Source organism: Rosa chinensis, chromosome 2, assembly GCF_002994745.2.
Source record: "Rosa chinensis cultivar Old Blush chromosome 2, RchiOBHm-V2, whole genome shotgun sequence".
NCBI lineage: Eukaryota > Viridiplantae > Streptophyta > Magnoliopsida > Rosales > Rosaceae > Rosa > Rosa chinensis.
The window spans coordinates 43140950-43156456 of NC_037089.1; the positions used below are offsets into that span (position 1 = coordinate 43140950).

Below are 15507 nucleotides of genomic sequence, written 5' to 3' on the forward strand. Positions count from 1 at the left end.
AGATCCTAAAAAGAAATTCTTCAAGAAAAAGAAGAATAATAGAGTCAACCATCAGAATACTCAACCAGACAAGAAAGCTTGCAGATGCTGGTTATGTAAAGCTGAAGGGCACTATGCCAATGAATGCCTAGAAAAGGGTAAAAGGTCTACTAAAGCTCTATTTGAAGAATATGAGACTATAGTAGAAATAGCAAACATGAAGGACTAAGAAATAGCCTATTCTAATGATGAAGAAGATGATAGGTCAGTATACTTTGCCTGGTCTGAAGAAGAAGAAACGTCTGATTCTGAAATAGATTCTGAAGTAGAGTACTTGGAATCTAGACAGATGAATGTTCTACATGTCAAAAACTGTGAAGAAAGTAAGACGGAGGCAATAACGTCTTCTTACCAGGTGAACCCTGGTACATTCGTTTGTGACTACTGCTTATGTCACGAAAAGAATGGACTCCCTATGTTTTGTGAAAAGTCAAAAAAGACTTATCACAAAGAATGCTTCATAGCTGAAGCAAGAACAAAAACCAAGAATGGCCTTGTCAGCCAATTGGTAGAACAAGAATATGAAGAATATGAAGAATATTTCTCTGAGAAAAAAGAGAAAGAATTAGAAACAATGTTCCAAAAAATTATGGAACCATCTTCCTCAAAAATAAAGGAAGAAAAAATCGAGGAAGAAAAACTCGATATAAAGAAGAAAAAATCGAGGAAGAAAAATTCGATATAAAAGAAGAAGAAATCGAGGAAGAAAAACTCGATCCAACTATTGAACTGGTTGAAATACTAGAAAATGTTCCAGAAGAATGTAAACCATTCATGCCTCGGGAACAAGCTCAAGAAACTGAGCTACAACAATCGAAGGTTGTCTCTACTAGTAGATACAACAACTACATAGAGATTGGACTTAAATTCCCTGATCACAAAAAATATCACCTACATGCCTTTGTAGATAATGGATCAGGATTTACTGTTGCAAAGAGATTTGCAATTCCTGAAGAACTCTGGAAAGAATATAAGAAAAGAATAGCTACTGGTGTCCAGTTTGATGGAAGCCACCTAATCATGAACAAGGTAGCTAGAAATGTTCATATCACCATAGGTGGAGGAACATTTATTATCAACAGCCTTTGGCAATCAGAAGGCCAAGGATCAGATTTCTTGTTGGGAAATGATTTTATTCTCCAACAAAGATTCATCCAGGATAAAGAAGCAATAGGCTTCAGAAAAGGAGAACGTGTGTTCTGGGCTGACAGGCTTACTCAAGCCAAAAGTGTAGTAGGTCCAAACTTTACTACACAATATCAGAGATCGCAACAGAATAATGGTGATCTTACCCCCTACAAACCCAAATTTGAAACCATCCTCCAAATCAAACAACAAGAAGAACTACTTGTTGAAGAATCATCTTCTGAAGATGAAGAAGAAGAAACAACTAGCACAGATGAAGAAGCTAGTTTCATTCACGAACATAACCTCAAGCACTTCCAGAATAAGCTTGAGTCTCAGAAAACTCTCACTCTTAACAAAATCAAGAAACTTCTCGAGCAGAATATAGATGTAGACCCTCAGAAGTTTTGGGAAAAAGACCCAGTGGTCTGTGAATTCAGATTACATGATATGAATGCTATCTGTCATGTCAAAGCCATTCCTCAGTACAAAGAGGAAGATCAGAAAGAATTCATAAAAGATATTAAAGATCTCCTGAACAAGAGATTAATTCAACCTTCCACTAGCCCTCTTCATGCTCCAGCATTCTACGTGAGAAATCACGCAGAAAACCTCAGAGGAAAAGCTAGAATGGTAATTGACTACAGAGATGTTAACAAGAAGACTGTCAAAGAAGGTTATCAAATTGCTCAAGTAAGAGTACTGATCAACCAGCTCAGAGGAGCTAAAGTCTTTTCAAAATTTGATGCAAAGTCGGGTTTTTGGCAAGTCAAAATGCACCAAGAGAGTGTTCCTCTCACTGCATTCGGAACACCACAAGGCCATTATGAATGGTTAGTAATGCCTTTTGGTCTAAAACAAGCCCCCTCAATCTTCCAAAGAAAGATGAACAACATCTTCAAGCATGTGGCTGAATTCTGCGTCGTCTATATTGATAACATCCTTGTCTTCTCCAAAAACATAGAAGAACACATGAAACACCTCCATGAGGTTGTAAAGCTGATAGTTCAGCATGGAATTATCCTAGGAGAAAAGAAAATCTTCTTTATCCTCGATGAAGTTGATTTCCTAGGAATAAATATCAAGAATGGAGTAATAAAACTCCAACCTCACATCCTTGAGAAAATCTGGAAGTTCCCAGATAGAATTCCAGATGCTAAGAGTCTAAAGAGATTCTTAGGAGTCATAAACTATGGGAGAGATTTCATTCCCAAAATCTCAGGACTAACAGCAATGTTATCTCCTAAAACAAGTTCCAAGAGAAAATGGAACTTCACTTATGATGATACAAAAATTGTGAAGCAGAAAAAAAATTTCTACAAGAATCTCCCTCCACTCCAACAACCAGAGGAAAATGATGAGATCATTCTCCAAACACTAACATTGAAAAGATCTGTAAATTTTGTAGTGGCAAGTTCAGCCCTGCAGAACTAAATTATCCCACAGGGGAAAAAGAAATTTTGGCTGTCAACAAAACAATTTTAAATTCTCCAGCTTTTCTTAGAAAACCCTTTACTGTCCTCACCGATTATGGTAGAGTAAATAATTTAAAAAAATTTGAACTTGATAAAGCTGCTGATAGAGGAAGATTAGCCAACTGGCAATTATTTCTTAACCAATATGATTATAGTGTTGAGTTAATTACAGGAAACAAGAACTATCTTCCAGACGCCCTAACCAGGGAAATGGCGATGTTCAGCCGAAAAGATGACGACGAAGGTCGCAATCCCAAAAGCAGAAGATCTGGGAAAGAACATGAACCCGATGAGGATCCTAAAGAAAAAACCCTCAAAAGATTCTTGCTAGGTCCAAAAGGACTAGCCACAACTGATCAATCCCAGGGTAAAGGATTGGCTAGCCCATCTCAAATGGCAAACGATAAAGGCTTATCAATACCGCTGACGGCTGTTGCTTTGCCAAAAAGCAAACCTACTCCAACTGGAGTAATCAATGTTTTTAACTATGAACTTCAAATGTTTGATACTCCTGTGTTTAGAACTGGCAGGAGACTTGCTTACCACCAGAAGGTGATATTAGATAACATCTTATTTGCCATTCAAGAAAGAAACAGTGGCATAATGTTCCCAGCTCTGTTTGCTTTAGCAGAAGAGCTCCATGAAAATGGCAAGCCACAATTTGAAGAAATTCATACACAGCAGAGTGCTGATAGAAATAAAAAAAATCATTTTCTTGAAGATCCAGAAAGTGCTAGAGTTCCTATCATAGCATTAACAGAATCAAACTGGTCCGAGTTCCATAATATGATAGGAAGTCATAATTCTGAGGCACGTATTCCTCCAACTCTCTTTATTATTGCAGGACCTTATGTTGGAAGATACTTAGTCAATGTTCAGAGTGAACATCCTCAAGAACACAAGCTTTGGCTTGTTGAAAATGGTTTTGTCCATAATCTATGGACTAAAACAAATGATGATCTCAAGGGACTGCCCCCTATCATTGTCAACACAGTCAAAAATGTCAGAAAAAATGACTGTATGCTGAGGCTGAAGTTCAGATCTACTCCACCAGAATGGATAAAGAAGACAAATGGTGAAGTTGAATACATTTCTCCATATCATTATGTGAGAATTATTCAAAGGAGATATCTTCAGCCTACCTGTGTTGGATACAATGGCCAGCCTAATTCAAGCATTCCATGGATGAAGGCCATGTCTCTAGAATATACCACAAAGATCATCTTTGAAGATACAAACAATACGTTCCTGGCAGCAGGAGAAAAAATAATTATCACTGCTTACGATCATCCTGACGTTGCCAGCAGTGACCTTTTTCTGTCTCACAAGAAAGGAGATAGACTCGACACTGGCATGCTTACAGTGAGTTGAAAAGCTTGAAACAGACAACCACTACAAGATGTATGTTGATACAGATGTCGAAGACAATGCAACAACTGCTCGTATGACCCAGGCAGATAACAACTCATTTGTCCTCGGCCACAACTCAGAAACAGACGAGAACATGTGAAGCAGCAGGTGTAGAAAACACCGAAAGTATTTTTGGACTCTTCCCAAAAGTTGCTTTTGCTTTTCAAAAAGATAGGTGAAAAACATTTCACCTAAAGAAATCTGCTTTTTCCCGTCCGACCTCCACCAGCAGAAGCACTCAAGAAAAGCATAAAATCACGGAGTTGTTCTATACATTTTTATGTTTTGAATTTTAGTTTGAGTTCCGCTCCCTATATAAGGAGCTTTAGCTTCAGTTGTAAGGCATTCGAAAATTTCCATATCAGTTCTAGATCAGAAGAAAATTGAGCAGAATCATATTCTCTCAAGAAGTAAGAAAGCCATAGTAGCAACAGTAGGTTTTCTATAAGTCTTTTGATGCAGTGTGCATCTTATTCCAAGTAAGTACTTGTAATCAGTTATGAGTAGCTAAACAGCTTTTAGCTGTTTGCCCAAGAGTGAGGCTCTGGGTTCTGTATCTGTATTATGTTTGAATAAATAAATTCAGCTTGTGGCCAACACACTGTCACAAAAATATTTTGTTGTTTCTGCATTGGTAAGAAGCAGTAGCAGTTGTTATGTTTTTTGTTTGAAAAACTAAACCCTTTATCATACTAAAGCAACAGTGAGTCCGCCCTGTTAGTAGTCGCTTAGACAGGAAGTCATTAGGCGAAATTGTGGCATGATAAAGGCTAGTCCTTAGGCTGATACTGTGTGAAGACTTTTTAGTAGAAAATATTGGCTCATACTATAAAAAAAATTGTGAAAGGGTAAAAGGGAATAGGGTGTGTCCTTAATTGTATAAGGGAAAAGGTTGTGGACTTTTGTGTTAAATGAAATGTTGTCTGGGTTGTTTGTAGTTGTCTAGATATTTTATAACAGTCCGAGTTTTGTAGTGCATCTATTGGGTGTAGCCATCGAGTTCTTATACAAGTCATACAACCGCAGCATCACGGGCAGATATCAAGCGCAGATATCGATCAAACGCAGCTATCAGATAGACTGAAAAGATCAAGCTCAGGGATCAATCGTAGATTGCTTGGGGAGGAACAAGAGGAGGAGATTTGCAGGATTTTGGTGATTTTTCGGAGGAGGGTTTGGGTTTGTTTTGGTGATCGAGTTTGGGAAAAGGTTTTCAACACAAGAAGAGGTGTGTGTTTGATTTCAGTTAGTTTTGGTTGTGTATAATTGCATGGATATGATGATCGATTAAAATTTTGAGTGTAACGGTTGGTACTTGAATCATTGTGGTTCATTCTGCTGTCATTCTACTTCAAACTACAACAGTATTGGTATTTGATGTTTCATACAGATAGTATGCATAAGTAACAAAAATAAATCAGACATTAATGGAAAACATTGCGCATTAAGATGACATGTTTGAATACTTATCAGGTTATGCTCTGCAGCAGGGAACTGTGATTTCTGACTGGGATAGACTTGGCACACTCTGCGAGCCTTAAGGGTCAAACTATTGTTCCTGCATTTGACAGATAAATAAATGCTAGAATCGACATGGTAGATAGTGAATTACAATTTTTAAAGCCATACGATCGATTTTTAGTTCATTTGTCTAATTGAGAAGGTATGCAGGTTATGGTGCCTTTCACATTTGGAAATTTTGTGGATGATTCAGTATATCTGTTAGAACATGGGCAAATGCTAATGTCCAACATAGATGATGCTATTGAGAGAATACTGAGTGAAGTTTGTTGCTGATCTTTTTAAACATCCCTTTTGTGATAGATCTTTGCTCTACATGGTTGGTTGTAAGGTAAACATATAATCACAATCATCATACCTTATATTCACCTCAGATATTGTAATAATACCAGTTTTTACGGATATGATTATAATGCAGCTGCATAGGGATCTGGAAAAAAGATAGTTGTCATGAAAAAAATCATATTCAATGATTTCATGTCTACGTTATTATGATCAGTATTGACAATCTAATATCTGATACCATTTTTCATGTTGTATTATATTATGCCAGTTTCCAGTTGTTAGAGGAAGAGAGCATTGAATTCAAGGGATATGGACTTCGTGACAATGCTGTGTAACTCTTTGTTTTTGAGGTAGAACTTTAGCAAATCAGCCAATATTTGTTAGTTGGTGTCCAATAGCTGATAGTTTTTGAGTTTATCTCTGCATATGTCTTTGCTGAATATAATATGAATTTAGAGGTTATGTCTCTCCAACCTAATGTTGCATCAACAATCATGTAAAATTTCACTGCTCAATAAGAAAGTGTCCCTGAGATTGTAAGATCAATAATGGATATGTTCTGGACTGTAGCCTTTTTCTTCTTATTTTGTGTTCCTAATTCTTTTGTCAGAAGAGCTTTTAATTTCTTGTAACAATATTACACATAAGAAGAAAAAGCATATTACACAATATAAGTATTTGTTGGTTGGCTACAGATAGGCGCATTTTAATGTGATATTTTAAATGTTAATTCCTCACATTTTGCTTAGTTATTCCTTAACGAATCGATTTTTAACTTAATTTCTAATCTTAGGTACATTGGAGTAGATGAAGAAGAAATGAGTGTTACGTCCATAATTACCTAGAAATGATGGAGAAGAATGAAAATGCACTAAAAAGTCAACCTTGAATATTTCTTACTCCGGCTAGGAGAATCAGAGCCAAGCAAGGAAGAAGGAGCGGCCGCCTGACCAAATGAACTTCAAATGAGCTGAAACCTTCTAGATCCATTCTAGACACCCAAATGATCATTTCTTATGAAGAGTGCCAGAGAAAATATGAGTGGAAGGCCTTCAAACAATCAGCCCAATTTTCTACAGAAGCAAAACCGGAAAACTGGACCTGTAAGAGGTCCAGCAGCATTTCCGGCCCAACCACATGGCAAGAAATTCTGAAATTTTACCACAGTAATCTACACTCATGGTGGATAATTTCATATGAAGAAGTCGAAGGCATATAATGAAGTCTTGTTGGAGAAATAATTGAAGGAATAAAGGGGCAGAAACTGACTTGAAAACAGCTCAACACCACATATTCATGTTTCCCACCCACATGAAGAAAACATTTCTTTTTCCTTGGATACATTTTTCTACAATCTCTTTAATAGATCATCATCACTTCCATGTTGCTGCACCTTCATGCTTTGCTTTCATTTCATCATTTCTCTTTCTTTTCCATATTCTACAAATCACTTTCATACTCCACTTTCATTATTTTTCTTCCACTCATCATTTCACTCTTCTTTTTCTTCCCTATATAAACACCTTCTCCTCTCATTCTAACACACATTCCTTCATCCATCTCATCTTCTTTATCTCACCATTTCCTTTCCATTTTCCTTAGTCACCATTTCCTAAACCAATTCCTTCATCCATCTCATCTTCTTTGTCTCTCCATTTCCTTTCCATTTTTCTCTCCATCCTCTAGTGCATTCAACGTTTCAAGCAAGGGAGAAGAAGAAGAAGAAGGAGCCGTGAGCATCATCATCCATCCTCCACCTTGAAGCTTGCTTTTGAGATTCAAGAATCCATAACGTTTCATCCTTCATCCCCATCTCCATCTCACGGTGTAATTCAACATCTTTCTTTGTAATCTTGCTTAGTTTCGTGAGAATTGTTTTTAGTTAACATTTATGTTTGAACAAGGTTTATATTCTGAAATTTTATGATTGAATAAAGAATTTCGATTCTTATGTTGTGATTCCAAAGTTGCTTATGTGTGATTGTTCGATTGAATTTGCTTGATAGAAAACTTTTATATGTTTATCTTATTTGGGTCGACACTTATAGGATTTGCATGTAATTGGTGCTAGGTTTAAGAACATGAAATCGACTTTTCGTTTTGTGTAAACTTGAATCAAAGTAGTAAAGGTTTTGGACAAAAATCGAATTCAATTGAAGAGGATTGCAATTAGGTGAACTTATTCATACTAAGTTGTACACTTGAGTTGATAGCCTTTCTCTATGTGTAATGCATTAAACATGACATGATTGACTAGCTTTCTAGGGTTTGATTGCATGTTTAATAGGATTAATCTAGGTGCTTTCGCTTAGATTAATTAGCATTGAAAAGTAAAATATGGGAAATCGTTTGCTTTCGAATGTTTCACATGATCAACTCCTTTCACATGACTTGGAAGAACAATGTAGGGTTAATTCGAATTCAATGATAAACTTGGATTTAATCTTTGTTTCTTATGTTTCATTCTTGTACATGTGTTTTTATATTTTCTTTATCTTAATTTCAATTCTATAATTCTTAAACCCCCTTCCTTTTTATTTTGTTACTTGTATATATTTCTATTCTTTACTTTATTTTTGTAAATAATACTTTATTATTTTAATTCTTTATTTGTTTATTCAATTGTATATATTTATTCTTTATTTTATTTTTGTAAATAATACTTTTCTTTATTTGTTTCACAATTATAAGTGTACCCTCAATCCCCGGATAGAACGATCCCTATTTGCTTATACTACTAACGATATTTTCAGGGTTAAATTGCGCGCTCCCAAGAGCGCATCAGCTACGCGTTCGAGTCTCTAATCTCTCTAAGCATCGCTGATTCTGGTATTTACTAAACACCTAGCCACACATATCCTCATATTTGCTTTATCGCATGATTGCAATTACATTTAGACTTTGAATTTTGTGGCAAAATATTAGCACTTAATTGATTCAGTAGCATGCGTTTTTTATTAATGTTGACACTATTTTTGGAAGTTTGTTGACTACTCAGCAGTTGATGACAATGGTTTCTACTATCTTTGGCAGAATCAGGAAATGGGACTATGCCTTGGTTGTATCTAGGCGGACCAATCTACTGTTGCAATCAGAGAAACTTTTGGGAAGTTTTATGATGGACTTGAACCTGGTTGTCATTGTTTGCCTTGGTGATTGGGTAGTGCAGTAGCTGGTCATCTCTTTCTACGAGTGCAGCAATTGGATGTTGGCTATGAAACAAAGACCAAGGTTTGTCTTTAATTTCCTTTACACACAAAAGATTGATATACCTTCTATACACAGATTAAGCACTGCACATGCACTCTAGGTGCATGTCTTAGTTCTCTCACTAATGTAAAGTCTTTTTGTTGTTTCTCTTAATTGTCCATGTATATATTTGTCCTGTTTTGGTTTAGTTATTTAAGCTGCTTATGGTTCTTTCTTATTTTTCCCAGGTTCATGTGCTTCCTTCCATTTTGGATCTTATCTTGGGTATCCAGAGCATTTTTCTCAGTTGCATTTCCACTTTGTTTTGTGCTCTTTCATTTTCAGTTTCATGTTCATTGTAATTTTTCTTTCACAAGAGGTAAGGTTGATGTCCCCCTCTTCAACTGTAGTTTATTTATTTTATATACAAGAAAAAAAAATGGAGTACTTACTTTTTTTAAATTTTTTTTTTATTTTGGGGAAATGATGTTCCAAGCAAAAGTGGTGGAAGAAACAAGGAAAAAAACAACCCCGCAGCAACGTGCGGGCGTAACAACTAGTATGTTTTCTAAATACCAATGATAGGATCACAGTACACGTTAAATATGCTAAATGGAATAAATGCTTGGCAGCAAATTCAACATGGAAAACAAACAATAATAGAACTATTAGTTAACAGAAACAGAGGAACACTACAGGGGTTTTGGTTGCTGCGTTTCAACTGATTAGCCAAATGGGTCATCCTGCTTCTAGCTAGGAGCTCTCAAACTACTTTTGGTGCATGTGTGCGACTTACCAGGCAGAATATTCTAGTCAATGTCCGAAAACGAAGAATACGATGCATAAACTCTCTTCCCTGATCCGCAAACGCTCTTCCTTGCATGCTTCGCAGCATGCCATCCAACCTTGCACGGTAGCTTGATGCAGCACCAGACAACTGTTAACGGGCATGAAATGCACAGCACGCAAGCACTGCAAAGGTACTCTGTGGCTTTATCACAGCATTTCGTTTTTTGTCCCTAGAAGAACTGGACAGCCTTGCCTCCATATTGCTTCTTCTCACCTAACTGTATGATCTAACATGCTGTATATATGGCTGTAGACATTGATGAACCATCTTCCTAGGAAAGCTTGCAGCTTTTCCTTCATAGTTTATAAGCTTTATCCAACTTGCTGTTCAATGTTTACTTCTCTCTTCCTTTTTCTATTCTACCACTTTATACATATCCTTTTCACCTTTTATCGTCTTGGCCACTGGGAATATGTCCAAGATGCCTTCTGCAATACATTTTTGTCAAGGACCACCTTTTTGGTCATATGAGCAAGCCGTAGCATAATATACATCACAGAATCATTCTCTCTTTCTTCCATCCGCCACCCCCACCCTTATCCTCTTCAAAGTTAAATCTTTTACCCTAAACATATAATCTAATGGCAGAAAACCATTGGGCCTCTTTATATATCCATACAATAAGGAAATATGATTTAGGGCTCAGGGAGTACAACCATTAGAATCTTACTCCAACCATATCAATGGTGCATGGATACATAAACAGGTCTATTCACATTACAGAATCAGATTCTAATATAGAACGTCTGATGAAATCAAAGCATATAATAAAATCTATACGGATGTCAGGGTAGCATATGGCTGTACTTGGCCATGCCACCAAAGTCAGTTTGGTTCAGACTAAGCTTTGTGTAACCACAACAGTCTGAAAACCAATACAATATTAGGCTAAACAAAAGTTCATATCAGAGGGTAATTTGAGTCACTAGCCATTAATAGCATGAATAAAATAACACTAATATAACATTTTCAACTATATCATTAGCAAAGCAACCCACCACTGAAACATAAAATACTTCTCGAGCAAATGTTAGCATTGTTAAATAGAACTAAGACATTTGAAAGATCTTGATAAACAAAAATGATATTAAAAAGGGTGATCTTTGAAGCATTCTGCACCAAGTTTCACAAGAGAACACCTCTTCATTCTTAACAAGTTTCAGGACAATGGCTGCATGAAACTAGCAGAATCTACCAATGCCTGAATGCTATATTGCAAAATAATTTTCTTGGATCAAGGTCAAAATCTCAAACCTGGAAATTTATTCTCAACAAGTCCCTGCAGAACAAGACCTCAAGCTGTCACTGTGGTATGTCCTTGCAATCTCATTGTCTTGTTACGCAGTCTCTCCATGAATGCAGGATTTTCTCTTAATCTCTCCTTGACATACAAAACTCTAGCATCCTCGGCCAGCTTGTTAGCTTTCTCAGCTTCCTCAATGAGGGAAAGAAGAGTCCTAAGGCAATCCTTTCTATTTTCCTCTCGGTGTTCAAACCTTCACCAGAGAATGAGAGAGAAATTATTTTCTTTCATCTAAATGAAAGTTCATAAGGAAATTTTTTTTGCAATTGCATGAAATCCACTAGATGTTATAATGGAAGAATGTATGAGCAGTACAACCATCAATAAATCCACTTGCATATGCTTTATTCCCATACAGAAGTGATTAATTATTTCCCTCTCATTGCATCATCTAAGGGTTTACAATCTCAAATTGGTAAAGGTTGATTCTCAAGCACTCTCCAGAAGAAGTAATGTTTTAAGGACTAACCAAGACAAGACAAAAGAATCTTGACATAAATTTTCCAGGGACTAGACAAGAGTAATATTACTCATAATTAAAAATCTCACTTAATCAGGGGATGGGTGAGTGAAAAGAGGGAGGAAAATTTCAAGGGTAAAAACTGAATTTCCACAACTTAAAAGAGAAAGCATACCCTAATTTAGTTTTTGATATAAAATGCACCTTCATCGTGACCATGTGCAACACCCATAATAAAGGAAAGACTGCATGAAGTTACTTGTTGCCCTTACCTCTCACTAGTAATAGTGAGCTCATCTTTCCCTGGATTGTATCGCTTTCCAACCAATTCTCTGAGCCGACGGAATTGATGCTTTGAAAGCCCGAGTTCTTTCACCGTAACAGACAGCTTCACTTTTCTATTCTTTGGATGCCAAGCATCACCACCAGGAGCAAAGACCACTCGTGTTTGCCACCTAAGGATTGGCCCTTCACCCAGTGGGTCATCTATGTCTCTTTTCATGTCCGGTACAGCTATCTCGTCAAGTTGTGAGGGATCCTGAGCTTCCACCTTTTTCGTATATTCCATGACAATCTCGTCCTCAAACTCCTTAAACAACTTGTAAGCATCTTCAGGTTCAAGCTCCCCTCTTTCACACCTATCCCTAGGTCATTGAACTTCTCTTCTACCTTCTTCTTAATGTCATCTGGAAAAGACAAATTGCATTGCAAAAATTCAGAAAATACCAGTTTGAACCAAAGGCATGCAACTTCCATAACATAGAAACAGTTTGGTACCAGATCTGTTTATGTCAGACATACTCGAAAACTCAAAATTAAACACCCTGACAATATTGCCTTTAAGTATGGTCTAGCCATGTAGATACTAACAAAATAACTATAATCATCAAATAGAAGCACCAAAATATACAGAAAGGTTAATACATAAACATCATGCATTTCATAGGATTCTTTTCTTCACACAAACATCCACCAAATTATACAGAAAGATTGGTACACCAAATTGAAGATGCTGAAAATAGAGCATCGTAAATGCACAAATAGGGAATACCTGGCAAGAGCTTGTCCCAACTAAGCATATCCTCAAGAATTTCCTCACACTCTCTCATATCCTTCATAATCCCGTGCTTGATCGCATCCTGAACAATACCATCCCATTTTTTGTCATCCATATTGAAGAACTCATCCTTCACCATCTTCTTCACCACTACATCCTTGGCATCATACAAGTCGTCAATCTCTTCATCGGTGTCGTGGATTTCTTCGAAATCAGATTCAAACTCTTGGTCCTTAACATTCTCCAATGGCTGCATTTGCAGATCATCCACCAATTCATCATCCGTGTCCTCATGCTTCCCAGCCAATTTCCTCTGCAGAATCGCTTCGAGGATCGATGGCAGCGCCTCCTCCTTACCTTCCTTCAAGTATTCCTCCATTCTTGTTTTCAGTTCTATTAACCCAACAAAATTAGAGACAAAATTGCAAACAACTTTGTTTAAGCAAACCCCTAACTAATTTGAACAATTTGCCAGAAACCCAATATGCCAAATCAATTACAGACCAGAAATTCAAGTTTCTTAACTTTTTCCTTCAGATTCTAGTTGAACTGAAAAAAAACTCAGAAGAATTAGTTTTTGGTCACCTTTGTTACTGATGTCCTCGAGTTGAATGGAGGAGTCCTTCTTCAAGACTTGGGTGAGGCGCGACTCAGGAGAGGGATTGGAGCTTTCTGGGGGCGAGTCATTGGGAGACGACGGGTCGTTTTTGTCGGAGGAGAAGAGCCTGGCGGAAGCGGCGAGTGAAGAAGCAGGGCTAGGTTTTGGGGAGACGAGGTGGTTGCGAGCGTAGAGAGAGACATTCCTCAGCAGAGTCCGCCTCATGGTTTCACTCTACTTGTCTACTTCTGTGTCGTCCAGGGTTTATCAAGAATTGCAGACTCGATTTTCACGAAAAGGTAATTCTCACTGAAAATGAAGAAATCAGTTAACAAGCACTATGAGCTTCAACAGTAAACCATCAAAGTAAAAAACAGAAAAGAAAAAAAAAAAAAAAGAGTAAAAACGAAACCTAATTTGGGGTCAATTATTCTATACAAGGTATGGGTCGAGTCTTATTGCCCATTTAATGTTTTGGGTATAATATTTTCAAGGGAAAATACTCATTTACCCAATTTTAGCTTAAAATTTGTCCACTTGCTCCACTAACTATTTTTTAACCTCGTTTACCAAAAACACTCTAAGGGATTATTTCCCTTTACCCAATTAATTCTTTTTTCTTCTTTTTATTTATTTTGGGGACTTTTTGCCCTCTCCCCCTCACGATTTCTCTCTCCTCCACCCTCACCGATCTCTCTCTCTCTCTCTCTCCTCTCTCTCTCTCTCTCTCTCTCTCCAGACGACGTCGGATTTCTCTCTCCCTCCCTCCATCCCTCCAGCAGGTCGCCCACGACGCCTGCTCTCTCCATCGCGGCGCCGAAACTCGTCGTCGTGCTCTCCGCGGCCAGGCTCGACGCCAAGCAAACGGTCCTCGTCTCTTAGAAACTCGGCGAGCCGGGGTTGACCTTCTGAAGGAATCGACGACGAACTGAACACTGCTATCTGGGACTGAAAACTGCTATCTGCTATTGTGCAGTCATAACCATAAAATTTGTTACATTAGTGCCCCCAGTAGACTTTGTATTAGGACCAATGATGACTGCTTTATTTATTGACGGACTGAAAACTGCTATTCCAAAGTAAATGTAGTGTTAAATTGCAGTAGTCGATAAATGAAAAAAATTGTTTGGTTTGTGTCAGTCTAGTGGGGGCAGTAGACAGAATATTGACCCTCAAAATGTGGGTTTTTAGACATTATCTGTTGTTTTGAGTGTGAATAACTTCTATAATATGTGAAACATAGGAAGCGGTGTAATGTTTGATGGTCTATTGGGGGCAGTAGACACATTAGTGCCACCCAATAATGTCTTTCTTAGGAGACAGTAATCATCTCTTTTTGATTTGTTTGTGATAAAGTGCAATACATTGTGAATCCTTGAATCTGGTGCAAGTTTTAATGGTTTAGTGTCTTCATACGAAGTCAGAACCCTTCACTTAACTGGTGCAAGTTTTAATGGTTTAGTGGGGGGCAGTAGACACATTACTGCCCCCAAATAATGTCTTCGTTTTAAGTCAGAACCCTTCACTTAACTATCATTGACAGATTATTGGGGGGCAGTAGACACATTACTGCCCCCAAATAATGTCTTCATACGAAGTCAGAACCCTTCACTTAACTGGTGCAAGTTTTAATGGTTTAGTGGGGGCAGTAGACACATTACTGCCCCCAAATAATGTCTTCGTTTTGACGTCATCCGAGACCTGCAAGGGAAGCCCAGACCCGATTCCGGCGTGGAGAGCTTCCCGGACATCTGACGAACAAAACCGGCGAAGCCCAGAGGGGTTGGGATCGTGGAGTTAGATGGCGTCATCCTCTGGTGGTCCGACGGTGGGACGGAGCGGCGATGCGATGGTGGAGCTCGACATCGACGGTGGAGTGGTGGGCGTGGTGGCTCAGAGAGAGAGAGAGAGAGAGAGAGAAAGAGAGCCTGAGACGAGGTTAGAGAAAGAGAGAAAAAGAGAGAGAGTGAAATCGATAAGGGTGAGGAGAGAGAGATATAAGTTTAATTTGTTAATTAAAATAAGGGTAATACTGTCAAACACTGTTAGATTGGGTAAATGGGGTTAAAAAACTCTTGGTGGAGTAAGTGGGCAATTTTTAGCCAAAAATTAGGTAAGTGGTCACAGCCCCTATTTCAAAGACAGAATAGATTATAATGTATAGCAATGACACCAAAGTGAGTTAGAGATATTGT

The 15507-nt window shown here is 37.8% G+C and overlaps 1 long non-coding RNA gene and 1 pseudogene across 3 annotated transcripts; one reads left to right on the forward strand and one right to left on the reverse strand.

The window, feature by feature from the left end:
- Window positions 1-5819: 5819 nt before the first annotated feature.
- LOC112188130 lies at window positions 5820-9503 on the forward strand. Of its 3 annotated transcripts, none has more exons than XR_005806855.1 (3): window positions 5820-5901; window positions 6124-6205; window positions 8889-9503. It is a non-coding gene; the product is annotated as an uncharacterized LOC112188130 (long non-coding RNA). The 3 variants fall into 3 exon arrangements; XR_005806856.1 differs by lacking the exon at window positions 5820-5901 and having other exon boundaries at window positions 5943-6205; window positions 8889-9086; window positions 9293-9503; XR_005806854.1 differs by lacking the exon at window positions 5820-5901 and having other exon boundaries at window positions 5943-6205.
- Window positions 9504-10793: 1290 nt separating this feature from the next.
- Window positions 10794-13639, reverse strand: LOC112188129 (annotated as a pseudogene).
- Window positions 13640-15507: the final 1868 nt, after the last annotated feature.